At 37.6% G+C, this 26,965-nt stretch overlaps 1 non-coding gene across 1 annotated transcript; it reads left to right on the forward strand.

Annotated features, from left to right (window-relative positions):
- Positions 1-16,436: 16,436 nt before the first annotated feature.
- LOC116914119 lies at positions 16,437-16,568 on the forward strand. Its single transcript, XR_004389683.1, has one exon. It is a non-coding gene; the product is annotated as a small nucleolar RNA SNORA17 (small nucleolar RNA).
- The last annotated feature ends 10,397 nt before the right edge of the window (positions 16,569-26,965 follow it).

The following is a 26,965-nucleotide window of genomic DNA, read 5'->3' on the forward strand; positions in this document are numbered from 1 at the left end:
TAAAAGGAGATTTCCAAATGCTATGGAGTAATTTAATACATAACAGCCTCAAATAATTAGTCGATAACTATAATTCATATTTTGTATATCTTTAGTTGAGAACAGTATGCCCCATATTCCATACAATTATTATTTAGTTCACTTTATACTTTTTGAAGAACATCAGTAAACAAACCCTTAAATAATTTTCAACCTTTAAAATGGTGATGATCTCTATAAATGAATAAATGCCTATTTTACGTGTATCCTTGAAAATCATACCAGAATTATACATATAATTATATTAATGCCTAGCTTGGTGTCTTAAAATTTTCAAACACATGAATCTGTCTCCCTGTTCCCATTCAATGAATGAAGTTATGGTTTCTGTTGAGTAGAGGAATGCTACTGATTTTTTTGAGTTAATTTTATACCCAGCCACTTTGCTGAATTTGTTTACCAGGCTTAGTAGTTCTCTAGTGGAACTTTTGGGGACACTTAGGTATACTATCATATCATATGCAAATAGTGATATTTTGACTTCATCCTTTCCAATTTGTATCCCTTGACGACCTTTCACTGTCTGATTTCTCTGGCTAGGACTTCAAGTAGTATATTGAATAAGTAGAGGGAAAGTGGGCAGCCTTGTCTCTTGCCTGATTTTAGTGGGATTGTATCAAGTTTCTTTCCATTTACTTTAATGTTAGCTACTGGTGTGCTCTGTATAGCTTTTACTATGTTTAGCTATGGGCCTTGAATTCCTGATCTTTCCAGGACTTTTATCATGAAGGGTGTTTGAAAATGAATTGTTCAATTTTACTAAATGAAGAATCAAAAGCCAGATGCTGGGGTGAAAACCTACTAGATGAGAGAGGCAGAATAAGCAGCAAGATGAACTTTCTCCCCAATTGATGTCCTAAAAGGAAAAATTCATTTCTTTTTTTTCCCATCTTTATTAAATTGGGTATTTCTTATTTACATTTAAATGTTATTCCCACTCAATGCTGCAGTCCAGACATTGCTGGATGCAATGGATCTGAAGGGACCCAGTCAAACAGCTACCTGCACCCAATTCCCGTGGGAGGTAGAGCTAGACTTTCAGAGGGACAGACACGCCTGGGAAGCCAGAGGAGACTACTCTCTGCTCACATTTCTGACTCTAGAGGAAAACGCTTAGTGCCATATGGGCACCCTGTGCACAGGGTCTTGAGCGAATGGAGGGCAGGCCCTTCTGGTTGCTGCCATCATGGAGAGCTGAAACCTGGCTCTGAGAAGCAACTCCAGGCCAGAGACCAGAGGTAAGACCAACTTTTCTGCTCAAGTGATCTGCCTGGTGGATTCAGGACACATGCCCACAGGAACACCCGAAGACCAGTAAACAGGAACGATTACACTCTTGAAAGCAGAACACTCTGTTCCCATAACTGGCTGAAAGAAAACAGGAAAACAGGTCTGAGAGCACTCCTGACACACAGGCCTATAGGACTGTCTAACCACTGTCAGAAATAGCAGAACAAGGTAACACCAGAGATAACATGATGATAAGAGGCAAGCACAGGAACCCAAGCAACAGAAACTAAGACTACATGGCATCATCGGAGCCCAATTCTACCACCAAAGCAAACACAGAATATCCAAACACACGAGAAAAGCAAGATTTAGATTTAAAATCACATTTGGTCATGATGATGGAAGACATCAAGAAAGACATAAAGAACTCCCTTAAAGAAATGGAGGAAAACACAAACAAGCAGAAGCCTATAGAGAGGAAATGCAAAAATCCCTGAAAGAATTACAGGAAAACAGAAACAGGTGAAGGAATTAAAAAATGGAAATAGAAGCAGCAAAGCAAGTACAAAGGGAGACAACCCTGGATATAGAAAAGCAAAGGAAGAGACAGGAGCCGTAGATACAAGCATCACCAACAGAATGCAAGAGATAGAAGAGAGAATTTCAGGAGCAGAAGATTCCATAGAAATCATCAACACAACGGTCAAAGATAATGGAAAAGATACTTGCCCAAAGCATACAGGAAATCCAGGACTCAATGAGAAGATCAAACCTAAGGATAATAGGTATAGAAGAGAGTGAAGACTCCCAGCTCAAAGGACCAGTAAATATCTTCAACAAAATCATAGAAGAAAGCTTCCCTATTCTAAAGAAAGAGATGCCCATAAACATACAAGAAGCCTACAGAACTGCAAATAGATTGGACCAGAAAAGAAACTCCTCCAGTCACATAATAGTCAAAACACCAAATGCACAAAACAAAGAAAGAATATTAAAAGCAGTAAGGGAAAAAGATCAAGTAACATATAAAGGCAGACCTATCAGAATTACACCAGACTTCTCACCAGAGACTATGAAAGCCAGAAGATCCTGGACAGATGTCATACAGAACACAAATGCCAGCCGAGTTTACTGTATCCAGCAAAACTCTCAATGATCATCGATGGAGAAACCAAGATATTCCATGACAAAACCAAATTTACACAATATCTTTCTACAAATACAGTCCTACAAAGGATAATAAAGGGTAAAGCCCAACACAAGGAGGCAAGCTACACCCTATTAAAAGAAAGAAATTAATTGTTTTGCAACAAGACAAAGAGAAGACAAGCACACAAACATAACCTCACATCCAAACACGAATATAACAGGAAGCAACAATAACTATTCCTTAATATCTCTCAACATCAATGGACTCAATTCCCCAGTAAAAAGACACAGATTAACAAATTGGATATGCAATGAGGACCCAACATTTTGCTGCCTACAGGAAACACACCTCATAGACAAAGACAGACACTACCTCAGAGTAAAAGACTGGAAAACAACTTTCCAAGCAAATGGCCTGATGAAGCAAGCTGAAGTATCTTATCATCTTCCACTGGTGCCCTTTCTAGGCTATTCATTGCTACCTATGCAGTTGGAGCTCAGGGTCAGTCCATGTATATAGTGTTTGGGTAGTGGCTTAGTCCCTAGAAGCTCTGGTTGTTTGGCATTGTTGTTCATATGGGGTCTCAAGACCCATCAGCTCTTTCAGTCCTTTCTCTGATTCCTTCAACGGGGGTCCTGTTCTCAGTTCAGAGGTTTTCTGCTGGCATTCGCCTATGTATATGCTGTATTCTGGTTGTGTCTCTCAGGAGAGATCTACAGCCCGTTCCTGTCAGCCTGCATTTCTTTGCTTCATCCATCTTATCTAGTTTGGTGACTGTATATGTATGGGCCACATGTGGGGCAGGCTCTGAATGGGCATTCCTTCAGCCTCTGTTCCAAACTTTTCCTCCTTATCCCCTCCCAAGGGTATTCTTGTTCCCCTTTTAAAGAAGCAGTGAAGACCCATTTCTTATCCTCCACGTTTCTCCCTCCTGTGTCCTCCTGGCTTCCTCTCACTCTCTATGTGTTTTATTTTTTTTCTTCTGTGTGTACAGTCTCCAGTCTCTGTTAATGTGTTGCCTTCTCCCCCTCTTGACCTATAGTTGATTTTCTTTAATCTTTTTTACCATAAACAGAAAGCTCCTAGATTAAAGGCATACACTATGGTTGAACCACGCCACAACTAAATACAGTCCTTCTTGTACACAATTTCAAAATCAAATATATTACAACATTATTATCATGATCAAAGATATGTAGTATGCTGAGTCAAACCACAACTAGAGACAGATATTTCCAGTATACAATCTCAGAGTTGACAGAATCATAAGATATCTTACAACAAATAAAAAAATCTATGAAAAACAAACAATAGAATTAAATGGAAAAAAAACAGCTCAAGCTATAAAATTGGATGTTAAGAAAAGAAAACTGGGGGGTTGGGGATTTAGCTCAGTGGTAGAGCGCTTGCCTAAAGCGCAAGGCCCTGGGTTCGTCCCCAGCTCTCCGAAAAAAGAACCAAAAAAAAAAAAAAAAAAAAAAAAGAAAAGAAAACTGAGGGGTTGGGATTTAGCTCAGTGGTAGAGCGCTTGCCCAACAAAGCCAAGGCCCTGGGTTCAAGGTCCCCAGCACCGAAAAAAAAGAAAAAAAAAAGAAAAAAAACTGAGAGAAAACTCAAAAAGAAGAATATTAAGAACCTCAACAACTACCACAGTGTCAAGTCTCACCAACACCTTACAAAAAAGTAAAAGAGTGAATCACAGGAATAGAAGACAGGATAGAAAAAATAAATTCCTCAGTCAGGAATGTGAAATCAAAAAATCCAATCACAGCCATTCTGAAAATTTGTGATATATTCAAAATGCAATTTTTTTAATAATAAATATAGAGGAAGAAGAATCCCAGAACAAACGGACAAAAAGTATTTTCAACAAGATATGAGCAGAAAAAAAAATTGAATCTAAAAAGGAAGTGCCTATAATAGTAGAGGAAGCAAGCAAAACAAAGAGAACACTGAATATAATAGACCATAGGAGATATTGCTCTCTCTCCATTCATAATAAACCAAACATTAGATATACAGATGTAGGAGGACCAGCAGTCTCAATTAATCTGGGCCACTGAGATCTCTCAGACAATAGATAACCAACCAGGCAGCATACATCAGCTGAGATGACTCCTCCAACACATATACAGTAGAGGACTCCCACATCCGTGTTCAGTAAGAGAAGATACACTGACCCTCAATAGACTAGAGGCTCCAGGACCTTTGGAGATCTGGTGGGGTAGGGACCTCCTTGTGTAGCCATGGCATGGTGGGGGGATCGTATGGGATGTGGGAATTTGGGCGGCAGTGGAACAGGAGGAGAATAAAATCTGGAGTGTAAAAATAAATTAAAAAAATAAAAAGGAATATTAAAAGTAGAAAACAAAAGAGACCAAACTGAGAGTTCTCAATAGAAAAAAACTCAAATGGCTGAAAACCACTTAAAGAAACATTCACTATACTTAGTCATCAGGAAAATGGAAATCAAAACTGCTTTGTGATTTTATTTTATAGTACTTTGAATGGCCAAGAACAATAAAAGAAGTAATTATTCATGCTTAGAAGGGTTTAGAGCAACAGGAATACTCATGTACAGCTGGTGACAATGTGGAAACTTGTACAGTGAAGCAGTGCTTGATATCTCAAGAAGATAAAACTCAATCGACCTCAAGATTCTGCAATACTAGTCTTAGACATACACCCAAAGGTTGCTTCATATTACTACAGAGACATGTGCTCAACTATATTTACTTCTGCTTTCTTCACAATAGTAAGAAATAGTTAGAAATTGGGAGAGGACTAGACGTCCCTCAACAGAAGAAGAGGTAAAGAAATACATGTGTCATATTCTCAATAAACTATTACAGCACTATCTGAAAATAAATTCATGATATACACAAGTAAATTGATGGATCTAGAAAAATTATCATGAGTGAGGTAACAAACCTAGAAAGTGAACTGTGGTATATCTTCATATATATATATATGGATATTATGTGAAAAGACTATTGTGAAGGGATAGCTCTTCCTAGAATGGAAAAATAGAATAGATTGTTACAAATAGAAATGGGTCAGGAACTAAAACAAGATGCTTAAATGGGGAGAAAGGGAAATGTGGAGGGACGTTTAAAATTAAAGGCCATATCATCTCCAAACGAAGTTTCATTATTGGGGATGAGTACATTAAATTCAGTTTTTTATCTAAGAAGTCCCAAGAAAGCCCTAAACCTACCAAGGCTACTGCTAAAGGTAGTGGTTGCTCTCTAGAATCTAACAGTAAGACTTTCTTTCTTAAGATAACACCTACACAACTTATTGAATGCAGACAATGTGAGGAGGTGCCTACTCAGAGTCTTTACTTCAGTATTCTATCAAAACAACAATGGTAAATACCAACTGAGTTCCAAATTTTCAGTCTACAACTATGACTACAACAGTTTCTGGTTGGTAACTTGATTTGTTTATGAACACTGAATAAGGTAAAGGTAGAACATAATTCTATGTGACAACCATTCTTTCAAATGTATTAGTAGAACAATATTCCTACAATGATGATTCAATGTTTATAGAAAGAGACTGGATATAGATCTCTCCTGAGAGACAAATCCAGAGCATGTCCAATACAGAGGTCAATGCTAACAGCAAACCACTAAACTGAGAACAGGACCCCATTGGGGAGAACTAGAGGAAGGATTGAAAGAGTTGAAGGAGCTTGCAAACCCATAAGAACAACAATGCCAACCAACCAGAGCTTCCAGGGAATAAACCACTACTGAAAGACTATACATGGACATACCCAGGGCTCCAACTGCATATGTAGCAGAGAATAGCCTTGTTGAGGCACCAGTGGAAGGGGAAGCCCTTGGTCCTGCCAAGGTTTGACTCACAGTGCACGGGAATGTGGGCGGGGTAAGCGGAAAGGATGAGGGGAACACTCATATGGGGGAAGGGGGGAGATGGGGGGCTTATGGACAGGAAACTTGAAAAGAAAATAACATTTTTTAAATGTAAGTAAAAATATATCTAAAAAATTTAAAAAGTTTTTGGAATTTGAACAAAAAAAGAGTGAAAATAGTCATGTTCGGATTTTAATCAGTCCAATCAAATAAAGGACTGTCTGTTAGATGATAGGTTTCTAAAGATTCTATAACTAGCTGAAAGATGGAATTATGTTGTCACAAATAGACAAGTAAATCATTGGTAGATGTTACTGTCTTAATTTGCCATATTATTTACATACATGGAAACTCAGAGCAAGAGACTAAGTGACCTGTTCTTTATTTTACTGAGCTTATAATTTTAGACAGAAGAGAAAACTTGACAGAAAGGCTTGCTTGTCATTTGTACAATGGACAGACGAGATAATACTATCCATGCCTTTGTATCAGAACATGGTTTTAAGGCTAATAAGGCTATTTAGTTCAAGTGTTAATATTTAATAGTTAATATTTTTAGAAAAAAACATATATAAAAAACATTTCAGGGATGCCATATTCTGAATTCTGAAGGTTTTGCCAGACAAAGTGATACAGCTAAATTTAACCTGGTAGTGTAAGTCAGGTCTTATTAACTAAAACGTAAAAATTCAGAAGCAAGTCAAAATAAAGTAATAATGATCTTTCAGATAGCATTAGAAAAGAGCAGATGTCTGAAGTTATATGTAATATAATGCATGTAATTATAATGCTGATATATCACCCACGACCAGTATTCTGGCTATTTGATATGATACTTATGATTTCATGAGCTTAGTATTAATTTTATCTGATTTCCGACAAAGCCAGTTGTTAGAAGAATGATTTTCCTAATAAAGTATATAATTATAAGTTCTAAAAGTGTGACCAAGCAGCATTTTACATCCATTAACATCATCATTAACAACCATTTTATCACCCCAATATTTGTTGATGTAGAAGAAATGCTATTTAGTGTCAGATATTCTGAGACAATGCATTCCTGTATATCTTTAGAATTGAATTAATACAAGAAGCTAGTATCATTCCTGTTAAACTGCACCCTCATTTAACCTATAAGTTTCTATGGTAAGTTATTTGTACCTTTCTGTACTGCATCCTTGCTCTCTTCTTGATGGTACGATATTATAATTCTGGTAGCTAACTATTAGGACACTATGTGGCACTATGTATTTTCTCCTGACTGTGAAAATAAGGCATATCAGTTTCTTCGAATTTGAAAAATTTCTGAGTCTATATTCTGAATTTTCGTTGTAGCAATGAAGAACAATGAAGCAAAACATGTGACTGATGGAATATTTTATCATTTCCTTTCTATTGTCAGTTCTTCAAAAACTCTCATTAGAAACAGCATAGATATCAATATCTAAAGTAAAAAAAAATTATTAAAGTTTAAATCAATGTTCTTAGGCAAGGTATTGGTATTATACTATAATAAAAAAGAAAGATTAAAACATATTTGTTTCACAAATCTAAAATTATTGGTTATAAAATTCTTCTAATAAATTAGTAGGGCCATAATGTCCAAAATCTGTTTTAATGTGCTTATTTCATTTATTATTTAGTTAAATAAGAAAATTCTTTCTTCTATATAGATATTGTTTTTATTTTCCTTACATAGAAGGATAATATGAGAGTTACACTCAATCTCTCTGAATACATGGCATAAGCTGATCCCAGAGCATTTCTTTGTCTGTTCTAACTATACTGAGGCCTAGTGCTAGACGTTTCTAAACACATGTCAATCTAATCTTCTCAGGTGACTAATTGTATTTAGATTTTCTAGGCTGCTGATTAAATTCCTTTGCTTAGCCTCATACTAATTTTGGCATGATAGCCTAAACTGGCTTGTTCTCATTGCTTGGTTTGTTCTGTCTTTATCAGTGTTGAGCTTATTCCCTCTGTAGCTTTCTCTGTAAAATTATCCCCCAAAAATTGCCATACCCATTTACCACCTACCACATGACGCACCTTTATTCTCTCTCACTACTCTTATGTAACCTGTCTTTCCTGTGGTGTTCTCATTTGATTTGAGTGTAACCTATCTTGGACTCGTTCAAATCTCTCTCTGATTCAACACTTGGCCTGCCCCTCAATGAGATGTTACTTTCAAACATACCTGCTCCATTCTATATACTAACCTTACCTCCATGGTTAGCTATTAAATGTTGATATTAAGGGCATGCCTTTATTCCAGCCAGATCATACTGCAATTCAGAGTGTGTCTCCATTTCTCTTGGTTCATATCTTTGGATAGGCTCCCTGGCCATAGCAGCCATGTTGCTGATTCAAGTTTCTGTATACCTCTATTTGAGAATATAGATTGGTACTCTTTCTACCCCTTGCCCCGAATCGAATCTCTAGTGTCGCTTCCAACCCCGACCAGCAGGAAAGGAGCGACACGATGATGTCTTTCTCAAAGCAGTTTATTCAGGAACCTTTTAGCATGCAAGCAGCAACAATCTCCAGTCCCCGAGCTCACTCCATTATAACCTCCCTCAACTCTGCCTGAACCATCCAGTCTGCGTAACCTCTGTTCATAGGTCCAGGTCACATGGCCTGATGTATCATCATGGTGCGCCTGTGCAGATCTCACGATGGGGTGTGGCTTACCTTCAGGTGCTATTCGTAAGACTCGGCAGCAGTCCCAGGCGCCATCTTCGGATTGTCGCTACACCCGCTCCCCACAGTCTAGTTACTCACAATAGTTTTATTCAGTATAAATATCTGTGGGAAGATAAAGATTTAATCATAGTCAGCAATACAATAAAAGATAGGAGATATAGAAGCACAACTAGGTTTAGTATTGGAAAAAAAAAACAGTAAACTCTCAGTATTCAGCAAATCTAGAGACAATAATGTTTGGAGACTGAAAAGCAGCAGAATATTTAGAAGAATTGCCTGATTTGTAAACTGTAAGATGTGGTAAAGCAGTAACAGCAACAATATTAGCTTTTTCAGATTCCTTTTTTAATTCATAAATAGTTATGGACATAGCTAAGTACTTTACTAGAATTGTGGTTATCTTCTAAATGTAAAAAATTTGCTTACCCCAATCTCTATCAAAACCTGATCACTCAAGAAACTTATGCCGTCTCTATTCGCATATTTGAGGTCTAAGAAAGCCCAGTTTTTCAGTTCAGCCGCATGAAGGATGAAAGGCTTTTCATGACGGAAGGAACTTAGGAGCCAATCTTTAGAAAAGGCTCCAAGGTTGAAAATTGTGCTGCATACAGTAAAGCAGTAGTTGAAGCATAAAGGTTAAATTGGGTTACTAAAGATCAGCAAGCAGGCTGAGGCATAGAAAATCAATGCAACACAATGCAAGTATATAAACTTTTAACCATATTTCTTATATCTTTTTTCCCCCGGTATTTTGTTACTTCAGTAGCATTCTGTTTGAAGAGGTGATGTCACACCTTAGGAGATTTTTAACTTTTCTACCATATATGTTTTATGTTTTATATCATTGGACTTGAGACAAAAAAAACCTTATTATTTAGCACAGCTGAGCTTGAGATCATCCTCCTGTCTTCATGTTCTGAGTGCTGACATTACCAGTATAAATCTTTACCAGTTACATACTATAAAAGCTATCCTTTTTCCTCCAATTTTTTGTTTTAAAATGTAAATTAGATAGCATAAACTGAACTGAAATTCTTTAAAAAGCTTGGACTGGATTTAAACATGATCTTGCCTCTACCTTCCATGGACTGTGACTATAGCCATATACGACAACATTCAGCTAAATAATAGAATTCCTAAACTAGGTACTACAATCCCCCTGAAGTCCATAATTTGTAAAAAAAAAAAAAATCTAATTTGCGCTATTCTTTCATGCATATAACTTCAGCACACAGTTATAAAAATACTTTAGAACTTATGGTATTTTGTTCTAAATAAATCAACAGCTGTAAGTCTCCAGAAGTAAATAGTGTTATAGAAATATATAACTCAAAGAAAGATATAAAATTAAAATTGTAATTTCAGGGTTGAAAAAAAACATATTTTTTGAATAAAAGTACTGTCAAACAACAAGTATAGACAGTTACAGCTCTTCAGTGTGCAGAGGTTTCAAGGCCAAGTGCATTACATATTATAAAGTACAAAAGCTGACCTTAAACCAGGTTTACAAAGAAGTCACATTTCCTGTATAGGATTTTGAACATTTACATTATTTCACAACTTAGCCAACAAAATAGCAAAGGCGAAATTGTTCTTAGAAATTTCTTTTCCCTATTTCAGCATAGAAAGGTTAGTCACAGAAGTAAATCTATAATTAAAAAGACAGTAATAATATTTTGAAAGCGAGTTGAATACAGTGCAACATACCTTAAAGTGTACATACTATATACTAAAGAATATGTGCAGAACTTGTCTAAAAATTTTAAGGTATTTGAAATAGCTTTTTAAGTATTTGTTAAGTGTATTTATACGTGTAAGAGGTTTTAAGATGAGAAAAATTAAAATGATTTTTAAATTCTTTAAGTCAATACAAACAAATAAAATGTAAAACATGCCTACACTTTATGAGTAGGAAGGGGAGGGTGGATGGGGGAGGATAGTGTGAGGGAGTGTCTGGGAGTAGGGCAGTGAATGGGATGTAAATTGAGTAAGTAAAACATAATTAAAATCAACCATCTGGTATTTGAGTATATATATATATGTTTTATTTCCAATACCTTCATGACTATTTGAGCCTATAGAGATTAGAAATAATCACAGGATTCCCTGGAACCTGAATCACCAGCCGATGTGAGCTACCATGTGAGAGTTATGAAATGAAACTTGATCCTGTAAGAATAGTAAGAGTTCTTAAGTGGTTATTCATATCTCCAGCTCTCACATAGTACTTTTATGTACTTGTTATTTATAAGATTTACTTTTAAATCAATACATCAATTTAGAGGGTTATTTTTATTGTTTAGGAAATGGTTTTTGCTATGTATTTTCATGACATCTACCTGATGGTATGTGAGTGTGTTTTGCTTTTTTGTGCTTGTGAGCCAATATCTGTGTGTGGATGGCAAAGGGCACCTTGTACTATGATAGTGCATCCTTTAAAACTTTAATCTTTCTAGTGGATATCTATTTGTATTAAATTCAGTATACAATTTATTTTTCCATGAAACTCAATATCTTCTTTCTAAAAAGTGGCAATCAAGTTTAGATAAATGTATCATTTCTATTATTTTAATTTTCAGTGGAATTATCTGCTACTGATCATCAGAATGTTTAGAACAGTGAATGACTCTCTAAACAGATGAACACTTTCATGAACAATTTCAGTATGGACATAAATCCTCAAAGCAAATGTTCTGTACATACAACGTTGTAATGGAGAATCTCTTTGAGTTATTAATTCCTTTTTTTTGCTTTTTGAATTGAATAAGTTATTTATTTACTTCACATCCCTCCCTTCCCCACAGTATTGCTCTCGTCTCTCTGTTCCCCATCTACAGCTTCTTCCCTTCTTAGAATAGGGGAGACCTCCCATGAATATGAACCAGCCTTGGCATAGCAAATCAAAGTAAGACTAGGCATATTCCCCTATTGAGCCTCTTTAGAAGAAAGAGATCCAGAGATAGGTGATGTAGTTAGAGACAGCCACTGCTGCTGCTTTAAGTAACCTATATGAGGACCCAACTGCGCAACTATTAAATATGTGCAGATGGCCTGCTTCAGAATCATGCATTCTCTCTGGTTGGCAGTTTAGTCTATATGAGTTCCTGTGGACCTAGGTTAATTGGTTATGTAGGTTTCCTTAAGTCTAATTGACTCCTCTGTCTCATCCAATCCTTCTTCCACCTCCTCTACATGATTCCCAAAGCTCCACTTAAAGTTTGGCTGTGGGTGTCTGCATCAGCTTCCATCAGCAGCTGGGTGAAGACTTTGGGATAATTTGTATATGCTTGGGCTAGGGAGTGGCATTATTAGGAGGTGTGGCCTTGTTGGAGTAAGTGTGTCCCTGTGGGTATGGGATTACGACCTTTGTCTTAGCTTACTAGAAGCCAGTATTCAGCTAGAATCCTTCAGAAGAAGATGTAGCACTCTCAGCTCCTCCTGTACCATGTTTGCCTGGATGCTACCATGTTCTTACTTTGATGATACTTAACTGAACCTCTGAACCTGTAATCCAGGCCCAATTGAACGTTGTTAGTTATAAGATTTGCCTTGGTCATAGTGTCTGTTCATAGCAGTAAAACCCTAAGGCAGAAGTTGGTGCCAGGAGTTGGGTTTTGCTGTGATAGACCTGGCCATGATTTTGGTTAGAAGAATGTAGTTTTTGGGACTTTGAATTTGGAAAGCTATAAAATGCTTTAAATGGGGATAAATAGGTCAACCTAATAAGAATGTGGAAGATAATGGTGCTAAGGGTTATTTGAAATGTGTAGGCCTACTGGCCCCAGAAGTTTGAGTGGAGAAGAAATTTAATATGTGGCTGAGAGACTGTTTTTGTGATGTTTTGTGAAGAACATTGCTGCTTTTTGCCATTGTCTGAAGAAACTGTCTAGGGCTAAGGTAAAGCGATTTATATTAATTACATAGACAAAGGGAGTCTCAAAAAAGTTGATCAGAGACTTGGTTCTCTGGTTAAGCCTCATGAAGAGCATTTTGAACAAATATAGCAAGCTGAGAAAGGAAAAATCCTAAATGTTTAGTTTGAGTATTAAAGGGACACCAGGAAGTGAAATGGAGCTGAATCCTATGTTCGAGAATATTAAATTGAATTAAGGGTGTAGTGACCTTTGTGCAAGATTCCACCCAGGTAAGTTTATATTCAGGCATGGTAGTACAACCCTTTAATCTCAGGAGGCAAGGACAAGCAGATCTTAAAGTTCAAGACCAGTCTAGAAAACCAAGTTCTAAGTGAAGAAAAACTTAAATCCAGGCTTGATGGACCACACCTTTAATTCCAGTCTTTAGGAGGCAGGGATGCAGATCTTTGAGTTCAAAATCAGTCTAAGGACCAAGTTCCAGGGCAGCCAAGCTTAAGCAGTGAAGTAGATGGAAAACAGAAAGCTGGTGATAATGTAATAGAATAATGGGGGCCATGTTCCAGCCCCACCAAGCAGCAGAACTTGGCAGTTTTCGACATGTGGCTCTGGCTTTAAAATCCAAAATAGAAGGGACTACTGGGGTATTGATGCTGGTTAGCTGGAGAAAAGAAATGACTGGTGATTAAGAAGAGACCAGCATCATTGAGGTGAAATCATCTGGGAGGTGTTTTCTGAGAGCACAAAGAAGCTGTGTTCTAGATATAGCTATGGTTGTAACTTACTCAGCTGTGTTACTTGGTAATGTGTAAGAGTCACCCAGGTGGTACTGGTTTTGAAGGCATGCAGGGGTCAGGAAGAGCAGCTGAGACTTGTTACTGTGAGAGACCATGGAGGGCCATTGGTGAAGGAGCAGCCTCAATTGCAGTTGATGGCTCAGGACTGAACGTGTCATGCAAAGTATTTAAGGCTTGTTATCATGAAGATAGCCTATGAGAGGCTATTGGTGAAGACTGATTGCAGTGGGAGACCCCTGTGTATTAGAAATGCCAATACCATGTGATAATTACCAAGAACAGCAGCTTCAGTGGAGTGGAACCAGCCCAGAAGAAAGAAGTTTGTTACAACTAACAAAGATAAAAAGGAATTGGAGATCTGAAGACTGCTTTGACATCATCTATGAAGTTGAGAGTTTGGAGTATGCCCAGGTGGTTTCCTGTCTTGCTTTGGGAATTACAGTCGCGTGATTAGATGAATATCAGAAGAAACCTTGATCTTTGGACTTTTAACATTGTTGAGATTGCTTTAGACTAAGGGCACTTTCAAAGTTAGATTAAATGTATTTTGCATTATGCTATGTTTAGGTATGGCCCCCCATAGACTTGTGTTTGGAAAGCCAATGGGGGTCAGGGAATGGAATGTGATGTTTTGTATATGCTTGGGCCAGGGAATGACAGTATCAGGAGGTGTGGCCTTATTGGAGTAGGTGTTTCACTGTGGGTGTAGGCTTTAATTTCCTAGTCCTACCTGCCTATAAGTGAGCTTTCTGCTAGAGGTCTTCAGATGAAGATGTAGAACTCTTAGCTCCACCTGTATCATTCTTGCCTGGATGTTGCCATATTCTCAACTTGATGAACCTCGTCTGAAATGCTGAACCTATAAGCTAGTACCAATTAAATATTCTCCTTTATAAACTTGCCTTGGTCATGGTGTCTGTTCACAGCATTAAAACACTAATTAAGACTGTCTTTCTGATGACAGTTATGCTAGACTCCTTTCTGAAATTAGAGCAGATATTATTAGTATTGTCAGGGTTGGGATCAAAGGAAATTGCTCAAATCTCTGAAAAGGGGTAAGAGACTGGTCATCGAGGTGATGGAGTAAAGTGACTGGGTTGGGGGTGGGATGGATATCGAAACAGGGAGAATAAGGTAGGGGGAAGATGGAGGAAAAGAATATTGGAAAACACTACTGGAGTGTGGCAGACATCCATGGTACAAGCCAGAAACATATGACAATGTAAATTCTCAAGAATCTACAGGGTTACCTGGCAGTGTGTGTGTGTGTGTGTGTGTGTGTGTGTGTGTGTGTGTATGGGATTAACCTCCATCTTCTGATCCCCTGCCTCTCAAAGTCTGCAATAACAATCCTAGCATATGCAATTATATAGTACTGGACTCTAACTTAAGACTCTATGCATTCAATTTAAACTTTTGAAAAACTGACAATACTTCAACCAACCAGTTTAGGTATACAAATATGCATGGTGATGAGAAAAATATAAAATGATGTGAGATTGTTAAAATCCCTTTGTAGTGTTTTAAATTATAAATATTGATTTTCTTGTAGTAAATTGTGATTTCAGTAAAAAAAAAAAAGCGGGGAGAAGGAGGTTTTGCCATGATGTAACAATTTATTATACCTTAGCATTGTGAAGCCATGTCCATGTCATCACGCACCTATTTGAAAAATATCAATTGGTATTTAGAAATGTTCATTAATTGTTTTACTCTTATTTTCACTTTCTTATAACTTCTCAGTCAGCTTTGGACATAATAATTGCTTTGTTTTCTCTTTAAAATAAACATGTAATATTAACATGAAAGATAGAGAATAGTCTTGAAGAGTCTGTGTAGATATTTGAATATTCATAAGTTCTTAAAAATACAGTGTTTACAAGATTTAGTTCTAGAATTGAAAGGAAAATATTTCTCTTAACATACGGTGCATGCAATTTTAATACGTAGCATTTTAGATGAAAAATTATATAGAATAAAGTTGCAGATTATAGGCCAGAACAATCCCTGTGGGAACAGTTAGAACAAACATAATATAACACTACATGGTACTGTTGACAAATTCTATTGTTCGCTAAGTAATAATCTAAAATCAAATGCATCGTTTAACACAGTATATAAACAAAGTCACTTAAACATGTCATTTCATCTGGCAGAAAACATTTAATACTATAATGACCTAAAAATGTGTAATTTCATGTTAGGAAGAAATTGCAATGCTTCTAGTTGCTCCAAGTACCAAAAATTGTCAGGGTACTCTGGGTCTCTTTATTCAAAATAATTTTCAGAACAATAAAAGGTGGATTCCAATATCAGAATCAATAATTTCAGACGCCTTAAAGACTTTAATTCTGTATAATTTGTACTATCACTTGGAAAATAATTGTATCCTTTGGTGACATTTATTTAATAACAATGTTTACAAATCATTAATATTTTCTAATGAGGGAAGTGATAGGTAGACTACATCTTCTCAAGATCACCCACACTTGTCCAATATTTTTAGGCTTATTATTAGATGTTTGGATAGTTAGTAAAACTCTTGTCTAGGAGGCTTTAAGTCTTTGGTTAGAGCACAGAACTCTGTAAATGAAATATAATTCCATCCCTTGATGGGCAGAAGGTTCAGAAATTCAAGGTCACCCTCATATATATTATTAAACTTAAAAGAACAAAATGTCAAAAGAAGTTCAGTGAATTTTTTCTAAGTGGTGTTTATAGCCTTGTCTGTTGAATGTTAACATATTTCAATAATAAATATCACCCTGCCTCTAGAAGTTTTGCAGGTATGGCTACTGTGTCACATGTGCACCAGTAGGTGACAGAGAGGAGAGAGACTATGTCTATGCTCAATACTCTGTCCTGTAAATATATGAATGTTTAGTAATCTAACACTCCATGAAAAAAAAAACTAAAAGAAACGAATTAAAAAAAAATGAGTCTGAGTTGACCCATGACAGGGATCTAACCTGAGGCAACAAGCAGTCCTGAAGGATTTCCACAGGTCCTGACTGGCTCCCAAGTCATCGAACCAGTCAGAGACTAGAGAAACCTCACCTGGGATTTTGGGTTCAGGATTGGTGTGAGCCTGAGATAGATGACCTCTACATGGGTCAGACAGACAAACCTGGGCAAACATTGAGCACAAGAGCATGGTTGAGCATGACACCACAGTCTGGTGCCATGGGGCCAGACAGGGAAGTAACCTGAGATTACCACTCTGCAGACTTTGGGAAGCAGACTATGCTTGAGATGACCCCTGCTCAGTGCCATAGAGCATGGGCACAAGGTATAGAACTCCAGAGACAACTTGACATGACCCCAGACATTCAGGAAACACATCATCATGAAGAGGAGCAAATACGTGGTAAAGAAAAGGAAGAAAAAGAGAACCAGAAACAGAAAGGTACAATGAAGAGGCACAACTGGAGATTGGAGGGTGGTGGGAACAGCCTGATGGGTATAGCAGGTGATATCACCTGGTATCATGGTGGGAACCTGGATGCTACCCTGATACAGTTCTGGGTCTATGGCCTTGTATTATCAGGACTTTGTTACCACTAACAGCCAGGCTTATATCTGTGGTCTGGATTGCTGCCTGGGGATATATTGGTATCTAAGGGTTATACAGTACTGCCCCTAACCCTTGCTTGACCATCATGGGAAAGCTGGTCCTGGAGGCATAAAAGAAAAGCTAGCCCTCACTTACTGCAACATTTAGGAGAATGGGTCCTGAACCTTGCCTGAGCAGCATGGTAGAGCTGGCCCTGTTTGTGGGTTTTGCAGATGAGCTGACTCCAAGGTATTAAAGTAAGTGAGAAAAGAGTCAGCTTAGCCTCTTGCCTGCTGCTGCCCTCTGGAAATTGGGTCCTGAATCTCACCAGCTCACAGGAGATCTGGACCTGATGGTGTGGGCATAGATTAGGCAGCCATGAGGGCATGAGAGCAGGGGAGCTGTTTCTGCCCCTTTTGGCTGCAGGAGTGGTTGGGCTAGCCAGGGCAGGGCAAGAGAGCCCACCTCACAGATGTGGGTGAGGGGGAACTGTTAGGCTGAGCAGCTCAGATACCTCTTAGGCCCAGATCCAGGGCTTTGAATTAGCCCACCCCAACATCTACCTCATTGATGAGCTGCTGAAATACATGAAGGATGGTCCTCCAAATCCAAAATCACAGGGTCTATAAGACATAGAGCAACAATATTATATCTGAGAGCAGTCCCAGTGAGTTTCTAGAATCAATGGTGTAGTAGAAGTCAGAGGCCTCCTACTCATTTCAATGAACAATTTGTCAACAATGAAGTCTGGACAAAATGGTATACTGTGGTACACACTGTCACATGTTACAGCTTCTACAGCAGGGATTCATTTTCTTTGTTGGGGGAAGATTGCAGGGGCAGGAGAGAAGGATGAGGTTAAAAGGTTTCCTGATGTAAAATTTACAAAGATCCAATGAAACATTAAAAAATATACATTTTCACAAAAATAATGATAAAATGAATGTTCACTAAAGTTTACTTTTATCATTTCATTATTTAATGTAAATGTGAATCAAAATAAATCGTTTCACTAAGCTGTTTTTGTCAGGGTACTTAAGACAATGAGAGAATGGAAAGTAAGACAAACATAAACAATGAGAAATCCTTCAGAGCCTATAGGCAATAATGATAGGATGTCTAGAAAGAGTGAGGTTAGAGCCCTCTAAAGGAAAAGGGCAAAAGTTTGTAAATTGGCTCACAGAAACTTGACCTGTAGTTCTGAAAATGCTGATACACATCTGAGTATATATAATTCAATGTCTTACAAAGGAAGTCATTCATTAAGGACATCAGCAACTGCTCCTTTCTCAAAACCTTGGAGGTATCAGGTATCATGCAAGTCTTAAGTTCTGTGCAAGGAGAGTATATCTATAAAATATAACATAAGTTGGTAAAGATAAAGGTGAAATTCAGACAGTGGTGGTAAATTCCTGTCTAACTCAATACATGTTATCAGAAGAGTCTCTATGAAACATTAATTTTCAAATATATTTATAATATATAATATATAGTATATGTAGCTTTTGGAGTTTCATCCAATACCAAAGAAAAGGAATGGAAAGGAAAGGAAAAAGGAATGAAGGAGGAAGGGAAACAGAAGAAGAAAAAAGAAGAAAGGAAGAGACAAAGAGGAAAAAAAAGCAAATATTAAAAAAATAAAATCTCAACACTGTCAAGGATAACAAAATTACATAAACATTCACAGTCACATGTAATGTATAGAATATTGGCAGAAAGCCAGTGACCCGGAGCACTGACCCTCCAGAGAGCAGAGGTCTAATAATCATTTCTGCTCTGAGGAACACACCTGAAGCCCTCAGGACACACATAAACCCAGGAGCAGTTTTGGACAGAATCCTTCCAGTTTCTGCCTGAACCCAGAGTTAATCAGGTTCCAGGACTTTTTGTACCCAGATCCCACTGGGGGAAAGTCAGTCTCCAGGAGTGCTGACACACAAGCTTCCAGGAAGGTCAAGCCACTGTCATAGAGAGTACGACCAGCTAACACCACAGCTAGCCTGATGGTGAGAGGAACCTAAACAACAGAAACCAAGACTACTTGGCATCATCAAAGCTTGATTGTCCCACCAAAGCAAATACTGGATATCCAAACACACAGGAAAAGCAAGATGTGGATTTAAAATCACATATCATGATGATGATAGAGGGCTTTAAGAAGGACAAAATTAACTACCTTAAAAGAAAGAAAATACAGGTAAACAAGTAGAAGCCCTTAAAGAACAAACACAAAAATCCTTTAAAGAATTACAGGAAAACACAACCAAACAGGTGAAAAACTTGAACAAAACAATCCTGGGTCTCAAAACGGAAGTAGAAACAATAAAGAAATCACAAAACGAAACAACTCTGGAGATAGAAAACCTATGAAAGAAATCAAAACTCATAGATGCAAGCATTAACGATAGACTACAAGAGAAAAACAGAGAGAATCTCAAGGGCAGAAGATACCATAGAAAACACTAACACAACCATCAAAGAAAATATAAAATGCAAAAAGCTCCTAACTCAAACTTAAGAAAAATAGGTATAGAAGAGAGCAAAGATGCCCAACTTAAAGTTCCAGAAAATATCTTCAACAAAATTATAGAACTTCAGTACAAGGTGGAAAACTACACATTAGAAAAAGTAAGAAAACAATCTTCGTGCAACAAATTGAAAAGAAGAGAGCCACACAAATATAATTTTACCTGTAACAATAAATATAACAGGAAACAACAATAACTATTCCTTTATATATCTTAACATCAGTGGACTCATTTCCCCAATGAAAAGACATAGACTAACAGACTGGATACAGAAGGAGGATCCAGCATTTTGCAGCATGCAGGGAACACACGTCAGTGTCAAAGACAGACACTAACTCAGAGTAAAAGGCTGGAAAACAATTTTCCAAATAAGTGGTCCCAAGAAACAAGCTGGGGTAGCCATTCTATATCGAATGAAATCAACTTTAACCAAGGATTATCAAAAAAGATAAGGAAGGACACTTCATATTGATCAAAGGAAAAATCCACCAAGATGAACTCTCAATCATAAATATCTATGTTCCAAATTCAAGGGCACCTACATTCATAAAAGAAACCTTAGTGAAGCTCAAAGCACACATTGCCCCTCACACAATAATAGTAGGAGACTTCAATACCTCAATCTCAGCAACAGACAGATCATGCAAACAGAAACAAAACAAAGACATAGAGAAACTAATAGAAGTTATGAACCAAATGGATTTAACTTATATCTATAGAACATTCCATCTTAAAACAAAGTAATAAACATTTTCTCAGCACCTTGAGGTCCCTTCTCCAAAATTGAGCATATAATTGGTTATAAAACAGGCCTCAACAAATACAAGAAGATTGAAATAATCCCATGCATTCTATCAGATCACCATGGACTAAGGATGGTCTTCAATAGCAACAAAAATAAAAGAAAACCCACGTATGCATAGATTTTGAAAAACACTCTACTCAATGATAACTTGGTCAAAGAAGAAATAAAGAAATTAAAGACTTTTTAGAATTTAATGAAAATGACAAGACAACATATCCAAAATTATGGGACACAATGAAAGCAGTGTTAAGAGGAAAACTCATATCTCTGATTGCCTCCAGATAGAAACTGGAGAGAGCATACATTAGCACCTTGACAGCGCTCCTAAAAGCTCAAGAATGAAAAGAACAAAATACATACAATAGGAGTAGATGGAAGGAAAATATCACTCAGGGCTGAAACCAACCAAGTAGAAGCACAAAGAACTAAATGAAGAATCAACAAATCCAGGAGCTAGGTCTTTGAGAAAATCAACAAGATAGATTAACCTTAGTGAGACTAACCAGAGGTCACTGAAAGAGTATTCAAATTAACACAATGAGAAATGAAAAGGGAGACATAACAATAACATCTGCAGAAATTTAAAAAAAATCATCAGATCCTACTTCAAATGCCAATATTTAACAAAACTGGAAAGTCTGGATGAAATGGACAATTTTTTAGAAAGATACCAGGTACCAAAGATGAATCAGGATCAGATAAACCATTTAAACAGTCCTAAGCAGTTATTAAAAGTCTCCAAACCACAAAAAGCTCTGGACCATACAGGTTTAGTAGAGAATTCTATCAGAATTCATAGAAGACCTAATACCAATACTGTCCAAACTACTACACAAAATAAAAAACAGAAGGAACCCTACCATATTCCTTCTATGAGGCCAAATTAATCCTTATACCTACACCACACAAAAACCAATAAAGAAAGAGAACTTCAGACCAATTTCCCTTATGAATATCAATGAAAAAATATTCAAAAAATTCTGGCAAACTGAATCAAAGAAAACAACAAAATGATCTTCCATCATGATAAAGTAGGTTTCATCTCAGGGATGCAGAGACAGTTCATTATATGGAAATCCTTTAATGTAATCCACTATATAAGCAAAATCAAAGAAAAAACACATGATCATCTCTTTAGACACTGAGAAAGCATTTGACAAAATTCAACACTCCTTCATTTTAAAAGTCTTGGAAAGATCAGGAATTCAAGGCCATTACCTAAACATAGTAAAAGCAATATAGAGCAAACCAGTAGCCAATATCAAACTAAAGTGAGAGAAACTTGAAGCAATCCCACTAAAATCAAGGACTAGACAAGGCTGCCGACTTTATCCCTACTTATTCAATGCAGTACTCAAAGTTCTAGCCAGAGCAATCAGACAACAAAAGGAGTTCTCAGGAATATAAATTGGAAAGGACGAAGTCAAAATATCACTATTTGCAGATGATATGATAGTATACTTAAGTGACCCAAAAAGTTCCATCAGAGAACTACTAAGATAGATAAACAACTTCAGCAAAGGGGTTGGGTATAAAATCAATTCAAAGAAATGAGTAACTTCCTCTACTCAAAGGATAAATAGGCTGAGAAAGAAATTAGGGAAATGGCATCCTTCACAATAGTCACAAATAACATAAAATACCTCTTTGTCATTCTAACCAGTCAAGTGAAAGATCTGTGTGATAAGAACTTCAAGTGTCTGAAGAAAGAAATTCAAGGAAATCTCAGAAGATAGATAGATCCCCAATGCTCATGGATTAGCAGGATTAAAATAGTAAAATGGCCATTATGCCTAAAGCAATCTACAGATTGATGCAATCTCCATCACAATTCCAATTCAATTATATATAGAGTTAGAAAGCAATTTGCAAAATCACTTGGAATAGTAAAAAACCCAGGATAGTGAAAACTATTCTCAAAAATAAAAGAACTTCTGTGGGGACCACCATCCCTCACCTCAAGTTTTGTTACAGAGCAATAGCAATAAAAATGGTATTGGTACAGTGATAGGCAGAGAATTGAAGAGGTAGAAATGAACCCGCACATCTATGGTCACTTGATCTTAGACAAAGGAGCTAAACCATCCAGTGGAAAAAAGATAGCATTTTCAACAAATGGTGCTGGATCAACTGGAGATCAGCATGTAGAAGAAAGCAAATTGATCCTTTCTTATCATCCCTTACAATGCTCAAGTCCAAGTTAGTCAATGACCTCCACAGAAAAACAGATACATTCAAACTAATAGAAGAAAAAGTGGGGAAGAGCCAAGAATACATGGGCACTGGAGAAAATTTCTTGAACAGAACACCAATGGCTTATGCTCTAAGATCAAGAATCAACAAATGGGATTTCATAAAATTGCCAAGCCTCTGAAAGGGAAAGGACACTGTCAATAGGATACAATGGCAACCAAAAGATTGAGAAAAGATCATTACTAATCCTACATTGGATAGAGGACTAATATCCAATATATACTCAAGAAGTTATTATAGTCCAGAAAACTAAATAATCCTATTGAAATTGGAACTAAAATATATCGCCTTGAGTGAGGTAACTCAGAACCAAAAGAACATGCATAATATTTACTCACTAATAAGTGGATATTAGCCAAAAAGAGAAAAAGAAAAAGAAGAAAAAAAGTACATCAAAACCAAGATACAGTCCACAGAATTGAAAAAGCTCAACAAGCTGAAGTCCCCAAGTAAGGACACCTCATTCCCACTTGGAAGGCAAATGAAAGCAAGCAAAAATGGGGAGGGAGGGAGAGAGGGAGGGAGGGAGGGAGGGAGGGAGGGACCTGGGAGGGACCTGGGAGGGAAGGGGCAGAGGGGAGGAGGAACATGGTCTGGTATTGGGTCCAGAAAAAGAACTGAAGGCCTTAGGGACAGCAAAGGAATAGACACAGGCAATCCCTGGAGGTTAGAGTTTGTTGTTCCCTCCAGAATGTACCAGAAAGCTGGGAGGTAACAGAGTCTCAGGACTCAAAGGGAGGGGCTTTAGATGAAATGCCCTAAAGTAGGGAGAGGAATCTTGTAGAGCCCACCTCCAGCAGAAAGACAGGGCATTGAGTAAGGAATGCAGTTGCTATCCCATAGTCAAAAATTCTGACCCATAATTGATCCTGTCTAAAAGACCTGCAGGGATGGAAATGGAGAGGAAATTGAAGGAAATGAATTACAGTGACAGACCCAAAGTGGGATACAGTTCAAGGTGAAGCCTCAAGGCCTGACATTATTACTGAGGCTATGGACTGCTCCCAAAAAGGGACCTATCATGACTGCCCTCTGAAAAATCCAACATGAAGCTGAAAGAGTCAGAGGCAGATATTTTCACCCAACCAATAAAGAGAAGGTGGTGACTCCTGTGGTTAAATTAGGGAAAAGGTGGAAGAAGGTGATGAGGAGAGTGATCCTGCAGGAAGACCAACAGTCTCAAATAACCTGGACCCCTGAGATCTCTCAGTCATTGGATCCCCAATCAGGCAGCATACATCAGCTGATATGAGGCCCCCAATGCATATACAGAAGAGGACTACTGGGTCTGTATTCAGTCAGAGAAGATGCACCTAATCTTCAAGATCCTAGAGGTCCTAGGGAGTTTGAGAGGTATGGTAGGTTGGAGAGTAGGAGCAATGAGGATATCCTAGTGGAGACGGGGTGGCCTGGAGGAGGTATCTGTTGTGGAACAGTCAGAGTGTATGCCAGGAGGGAAATAAATCTGGAGTGTAATAAGAAAGATTAAAATAAAATAAAATAAGTAGAATATAAAAAATTGTGTACAGAGCAAAAAAAGAAAAATTCTCAACTGAGGAATATCTAATGGCCGAGAAGCACCTAAAGAAATGTACAGCATCCTCCGTTATCAGGGAAATACAAATCACCACAACCCTGAGATTCCAACTCACTCCAATCAGAATGGCTGAGATAAAAAACTTAGGTGACCACAGATGCTGGTGAAGATGTGAAGAAAGAGGAACACTCCTCCATTGTTGGGATTGCAAGCTGGTACAACCACTCTGGAAATTAGTCTGGAGGTTCCTCAGAAAATTGGACATAGTACGACCTCCTGGTCATATACCCAAAAGATGCTACAACATAGAACCAGGATTGCTCCACTATGTTCATAGCAGCCTTATTTATAATAGCCAGAAGTGGGGAGAACCCAGATGACCTACAACAGACGAATGCATACAGAAAATACAGTGCATTTATTTTTTTCCTTTTTTTTTTTTTTTTTTTTTGGGGGAGCTGGGGACTGAACCCAGGGCCTTGCGCTTGCTAGGCAAGCGCTCTACCACTGAGCTAAATCCCCAACCCCTATACAGTGCATTTATATAATGAAATATTACTCATCTATCAAAAACAATGAGTTCTTGAAATTCTTATGCAATCAAATGGCACTAGAAAGTATAGTCCTGAGTGAGTTAACACAGTCACAAATTAGCAGACATGATATATACTCACTGATAAGTGGATATTAGCCTAAAAGCTCAGAATACCCAAGATATAATTTACAGACCATATGAAACTCAAGAAGGAAGAGCAAAATGTGGATGCTGCAGTTCTTCTTAGAAGAGGGGACAAAATACTGGAGGTAGAAGGTTGGAGCAATTGGGAAGAAGAGTGAAGCTAGAGGGGGGAAAGAGAGGCAGAATCAGGTATGGGAGGGGACAGGGATGACACACAGAGGGTCAGGAATTTGAACAGAGGTGTGTAGCAATGGGGGATGGAGAACTGGGGGTAGCCACCAGCAAGTCCCAGATGCCAGGAAAGCAAGAGGATCCCAGGAAAAAAACAGGGATGGTATTATATGAAATATCCAACAAAAGGGAGGGCAAACCTGTAAAGACCATATCCTGAGTTAGGCATGGTTCTTGTTTGGCGGATGGGGCCAACCACTCATGTTCAAATTTTTAACCCAGAATGACTCCTGTGTAAAAGAAATATGGAGACAAAGTGTGGAGCAGAGGTTGAAGGAAAGGCCACCCAGAGACTGGCCACCTGAGGATCCATCCCATATACAGATACCAAACCCAGACACTATTATGGATTCCAAGAAGTGCTTGCTGACAGAAGCCTGTTATATCTGTCTCCTGAGAGAATTTGCCAGATCCTGACCAACACAAATGCAGATGCTCCAAGCCAACCATTGGACTGAGCACAAGGTCTCAGGAGTTAGATAAAGTACTGAAGGAGCTGAAGGGGTTTGCTGCCCCATATGAAGAACAATAATATCAACCTACCAGCACCTCCTCCCCTAAGCTCCCAGGAACTAAACCAATAACCAAAGAGTATACATAGAGGGACTCGTGGCTCCAGATTCATATGTACCAGAGGATGGCATTTTGGGGCATCAACATGGTCCTGTGAAGACTTTATTTCCCAATGTAGGAGAATGCCAGGATTGTGAGGTGGGAGTGGGTGTGTGCGTTGAGGAGTTGAGGAGCTCCCTCATAGAAATACAGGGGAGTAGAATTGGATAGTGGGGTTCAAGAAGGGAAACTTAGAAAGTGGGTAACATTTGAGATTTAAGTACATAAAATATCCAATAAAAAACAAAGATTAAAAAAAGAAAAAAATGAATGGATTTTAAAGATGCCCTGTTGACTCATGTCAAATATGCCACATACATCTAACAGTAGATAGGTCATGGTCTTCTGATGGTCATGAAGGGAGTATCTATCACAGGACCAGTGTTAAAAAAAAGTTTGATGATTCAGCATTTCAAAGATAATACAGATTTTTACTGACTTTTATATTTCTCATTTGACCACAAGTTTAGTTGCAAAATAAATAATTAAATATATACTAATATCAATTATGCACATAGAAATTACACCTTTGTATAATGATAATGTCAAAAGTAGTCATGGAGAATTTACAGCCAGTTGTATTAAATAATGATTGACTGCAGCTCATTATGAAGAATATACTTCTATACTTTTGTGAAAGTTTTATGCAAACATCAATTATTGCATTATTTTTACCTGTATGCAATCTCATCTTGACTTTTCTATTATTTTGATTTGTATTCATTAGGAAACATACACAGACATACACAAACACAAGTGTAGAACCCTGTAAGAAAGGTGACCGCTCTAAACCAAACTCTGCGGACATGAAAGAGTGTTTTACTCAGAATATTCTACTTTCATATGAAGCCTTATTGAATTCTTAGTGACGTGAAGCCTAAAGTAAATAAGTCACTGTCAAGAAACAGATGTTTAAAAATGATCAGTTGTAGTATTTGAATACACATATTGCAAAACATGTATAATTCACCCTTAGTGAATTAGTGTCTGTATGCTAGTTTACTAATCGAATGTTAGTATTTCTAATCAAACATTAAATAAAGATACATAGAATGAATAATCTAACAACTAAGGGAACTTTGAAGCCACAAAGTG

Source organism: Rattus rattus, chromosome 12, assembly GCF_011064425.1.
Source record: "Rattus rattus isolate New Zealand chromosome 12, Rrattus_CSIRO_v1, whole genome shotgun sequence".
Classification (NCBI taxonomy): Eukaryota; Metazoa; Chordata; class Mammalia; order Rodentia; family Muridae; genus Rattus; species Rattus rattus.